This window comes from Rhagoletis pomonella, unplaced genomic scaffold, assembly GCF_013731165.1.
Source record: "Rhagoletis pomonella isolate Grant_MI unplaced genomic scaffold, Rhpom_1.0 Rhpom_scaffold_00003, whole genome shotgun sequence".
NCBI lineage: Eukaryota > Metazoa > Arthropoda > Insecta > Diptera > Tephritidae > Rhagoletis > Rhagoletis pomonella.
Genome location: NW_023458557.1, coordinates 50,803,400 through 50,808,881, shown reverse-complemented (window position 1 = coordinate 50,808,881; position 5,482 = coordinate 50,803,400).

The following is a 5,482-nucleotide window of genomic DNA, read 5'->3' as shown; positions in this document are numbered from 1 at the left end:
GTTTTTAGCCGATTTTACTATTTGCCTAATTTTCAGGTGCAAAAAGTAAACAAGTTGTTCGAAAGCAATAATGCAGACCCAATGAAGATTTTTAATGAACTCAATGTTTTACTTTCGCATCTATGCTCCCTAGTGGTTATTAGCGCGGACACATTTGATCCTATATGCTCCCCGTTGGAACCATACCTTGCTCCATTTCCTTAGTTTTATCACAGTTTTGAAGAGTATTTAAAAACAAAAGTAAGCACAAACGCTTTCGACCACGAAGCCGAGAAAATAATTCTAGAATATGGTCGCAATTTTATTATCACTTTAATAAAGGAATTACGCCAACGCCTCCCTACAAATATTGCCACACTAAAAAAAATTGACTTTTTTCGGTTGGAAATGCATTAAGAGTAATTAAACCAAAAGTATTTGTTCAACTACAGCAACAAAAACACAAATATAATGCCGACGAAATAACATCCATAGAGATGCAATGGCAACGGTTAACGTTACATACCTGGAGTAATTTAGACTCAACTGTAAAATTTTGGGCCGAAGTTTATCAATTTCGAAATGCCCTAGGAGAAAACCCATTCGCTGACCTTTGCAACCTAGTTTTTAGTTTTCTTGTTTTGCCTATAAGTAATGCAGAAGTAGAGCGAATATTTAGTTCAATGAATATAATAAAAACTAAGCAAAGAAATCCAATGTGCGTTAAAACGTTAAACGCTATTTTATATATAAGATACGGTTTGAAACGTGAAGAAAAATGCTTCCATAATTTTACTGCAGATGACGATCTCTTAAAATTAATGAATTCAGGTGATATATACAATAGTGATTCATTTGATATGAGGAATATACACTCGATATAAATTAATGGTGTTAACTAGTCTTTCGTTTCTTGCGATTTATTTAAATAAAGCATGTGAATTTTCACTAAAACATTTTAGCCGTTTTTTGCCAGAGTCTATGTGAAATTTCACTAAAACATTTTAGCCGTTTTTAGCCGCTTTTTTTTGTCAATCAAGCCGGTCGGCCCAAAAGGTTCTGGCAACACTGCTTTTGAGTCACCCTTAAAGAATGCTAAGCGCTCTTTGAGCACATATGTGTTTCACATACGAAGAGCGCCAGCTGAGCAATGCACCCAGTGTTGCCAGGTCTTCGGCATGAGAAAACGTCCCTCTTGGTCTAAAACAACGTCATTTTCTACCCAAAAACGTCTTTTTCAAATGCACGCACAAAAAATTGTTCTTATTAAACTTTTATTGCATACAAAGGTACATAAATATGTATGAAAGGTATAGGTATATTAAAATGTCATTTCGACAGAGCACATTTACAATTCCTTGTAAACTGGTTTGAGATCGTTAATATAAAAATCATTTTATACATACACTTGTGATCAGCTGATTCAGTCATCAATATTTTGATCGATTGTGGCGCTGTTTTTCTTTTGTTTAATTAATGTTTATTATTTTTCCATAAAAGCTTAGCTCATTATATAGCAAACTAAATATATGTAAATCCATATTTCAAACTTTGTGCAAAAATTATAAAAAAATTTGCAAAGTTTCAGCTAGATTTTCCACTTTTTATTCAGATTTTTAAGAATTTTTTGAGTATTCAGCTTGATAGCCCTTTAACTTCCAGGGTGATAATGTGCAAGTTATAAGTTGCTAAAAAATAGCGTAGATTTTTAATAATTTTTTTTCTTGTAGACATTTGGTTAGGTGGTCGGTTGTCGAAAATGCTAAATTACGTTCTGCTAAGCAGGAACATAGTCGCCTGCTTTTTTCTGACTTTGCATGCTGCTACAATTTTTTTGGGGCTTTTGCGAGCGTGCGTGTTGCAATAGATCAGCTCTTCCTGATTTGGCTTTTAATGTGCAATGGCAAGCATTTCAATGAGCTTCTTAACCTCAAGTGTTCACAAAACCAACCAAGAATAAAAAAAAATGTGCGTGCGCTTCCTTTGCATCATATTTAAGTCTTCTGTGTTCAAAGAATAAATATTTTTTGAAGAAGCTGATACAAAAAACAAAGCTTGTAAAGATTTACTAAGAAAATAATTCCAAATCAGTTCTACTTACAAGATTTAGTAAAAGAGAAAAATGAATGAGAAGTTAAAAAACGTAATTTTTTACACAAAAAACGTCCGAACGTCAACAGGATACAAAAAACGTCCAAATGACGTTAAAAACGTCAACCTGGCAACGCTGAATGCACCCCTCAAAAATTGTTGGACCATCTAGTCTATGTGTGGCATATTGTTACGATTATCCTTGAAACCTCGTCCGGATTTCCCAAACCTCTCGGTTCGTATCGCTGGATTGTTAAATAAATGCTAACGATGACCAAATTGTAGTACAATTAACTTTATATTACAATACTCGCTAATACAGTAAAAACACTTTACAATACTTGTTAAAGCAATAACAACGCTTTACTAAACTTGTTAACACAATTAAACTTATAGCTTGCTTATTCGCAACTCACTTCTCTGCTCTCTTACTTGTAGCTTGCTGACTTGTAACTCGTAACTAACTCCAACTCCGCTATGTCATGGCTCTTATATACAGTGTTGCCGTTTTAGCCCTTTGGTGGCTAAATTTGGCTACCAAATTCTTTTTTTGGCCACAAAAATTTGAAATTGCCCCTAGCCCTTTTTTTAGCTCTTTTCAAAATTTATTCATCATTGACATAAATTTTTTTTTTATGATTTTCATGAATTTAACTTTAAGGCAAGTAAACATATGTCTATGTATGTTCCTTACGTTTCTGGCCCGTTATCTTATCCATTAACGGCGGCCCTTAATATGCTTTATGTGTTACACAAAAAGTTTTTTTGTTGAATAAAATATTAATTCTTTTCAGAGTTCATTGTTTTTCTATACCAGTAATTATAGAAAATGTTTGCGTGTATACATATATATTTATACTAGCAGTACCCCGGTGTGCCTCTCTACACCAAATATTGAAAAACGAATGAAAAGTCCTGGAATTTTTCTATATGAAAATTTATCATTTGTTTTACATCAAAATTTTATATTCTTAATTTTAAATCTTAATCCAACACATTTGGATATACAAAATTTTTTGGTTTTTCCATCTTGGGTATGACAAAAAAAAACAATTTGGAATGCCAACTCTTGAACAGGCCACGTATAGCTACCAATTCCAGTAATCGACCACAAATATTTCAAGAGATATACCAGCTGAAAATTTTTGTTAGTATGGGTGGTGCCACGCCCCCTTTTCCGAATTCGGGGAAACCTAACAAAAACCATCTGCATAATAGCCCGAATATGCCGTATAAATTTGGTTGAAATCTTGCACTTATTCTTTATATATAAGATGGGAGGTGCCACGCCCTCTTTTCCAATAATATAATAATAATAATAATAATAGATTGGCGCTTACACATATGTTAGTGTTTAACCGAGCTTCTCCTCCGATTTGTGGCGTGCGCCTTGATGTTCTCACACAAAGCGGAGGGACCTACAGTTTTACGCCGACTCCGAACGGCGATTGCATTTGTATGAGAAGCTGTTTTTCATGGCAGAAATACACTCGGAGGTTTGCCATTGCCTGCCGAGGGACGACCGCTGTTAAGAAAAAGCCTTTTTTTATATTTTTTGCGATGTTGCCTTGACCAGGGCTTGAACCCGGGTGCTGATGAGTGAAAGCGCGCACTGCTTACCACTACACCACAGCGGCCGACAATTCCAATACCGCCCATTTTTATCCATGAATATGGAATTATTTGTTATACCTCTATACCAACTTCCAGTACTCTACCACAAATATTTCAAGAGATATACAACAAAAAAATTTTAGTTAGTATGGAAGGTGCCACACCCCTTTTACGAATTCGGGCAAACTTCACATAAACCATCTGCATGATAGCCTGAATATGCCGTATAAATTTGGTTGAATTCGGTGAAGCCGTTCTCAAGTTATAAGCTCACACCAAAAACGTGTACTTATTTGTATACATAAGATACATACATATGCCACGCCCCTTTTCCAAATTTGGGCAAACTCCACATAAAATATCTGCATGATGGCCCGAATATGCCGCATAAATTTAGTTGAATTCGGTGAAGCCGTTCTTAAGTTATATTGTCACACCACAAACGTTCACTTATTTTTATATTTTAGTTAGTATGGGTGGTGCCACGCCCCCTCTTCCGAATTCGGTAAAACTTCGCATAAACCATCTGCATTATAAATCGAATATGCCACATAAATTTGGTTGACTTCGGTGAAGTTGTTCTCAAGTTATGAGGTCACACCGAAAACGTGCACTTAGTTTTATATATAAGATGAAGGTAAAAAAATTTAGCTACCATTTTTAGCCACAACGACGATTTTTAGCTCTTTTTTAGCCCTTTTTTACCTGGAATTTAGCTACCACTAAAAACGTTTCGCGGCAACACTGCTCTCTCTCTCTCGAACGTTCTGAAGTTCATCGCTCATTCTCTTTCTCTCGCTGTTCGCAGTGTTCATCCAACTGACGTTTCTCTTTGTGGAACATTCGACGTCATTCCTCGAATATTCTGCCAATTTCTCGTTGCTCGCTTTGTGTTGCCGCAGTATTCGCCACAATATAATCATGCTGTAGCGGACCAACTCGTGTCTCTGCACCAGCTTATTGTTATCCGATCACTGCTCGTGTTTTAACGAAATGTGATTAAAGTTGAGCATTTGAAAGCAAATTTGCATGTCTGGCTGTAGATGAACGTGTAGAGATGCTCGCTATTAGTTGTTAGCTCCCAGCATGTTCGGGTTCGAATGCCGTCAGAGGCAACATCTAATTTTTATACCCGAGCGCACTTGTGCACAAGGATATTATAACTTTGTTCACATAACAGTTGTTTGTAACAGGCAAAACGAATCGCGATAGATATAGACAAATGTATACATAAATGATCAGAATGGAAAGAGAAATCGATTAATCGGTGACTGTCTGTCCGTCCGTCCGTCTGTGCACACGATAACTCGAGTAAAAATTGAGATATCTTAACGAAATTCGGTACGTGCACTTATTTCTGGAGTAGGACGGACGGTATTGAAAATGGGCAAAATCGGACAATAACCACGCCTACCTCCCATATAACGGTAATTTTCAGAAATACGAAAACTGCGATATTTTAGAAACTACTGAAGATTATTCACTCAAAATTGATATTTACAATAAGTTTTAGACTAAAAATAAAAATATTGTTTATTTATATTTGGCCGTTAATTGAAAATTCTGTTGATATTTTTTTGAGCTCAAGGCCGGGTTGAAATAAAACAATCTGTTTTTGTTGTTTTTAAATCGTCTATATTTAGACTTCAGTCTGAAGTCATCATCAGGACTGCAATAAATATCTTAATTACAAAAATTGCATAAAAGACTATCAACATACTGTATATAAGCACAACTTACACATTCGGCTGCGCCTGGTAGACTAATGTGTGCAAAAATCAAAAGATTTAACAAACCA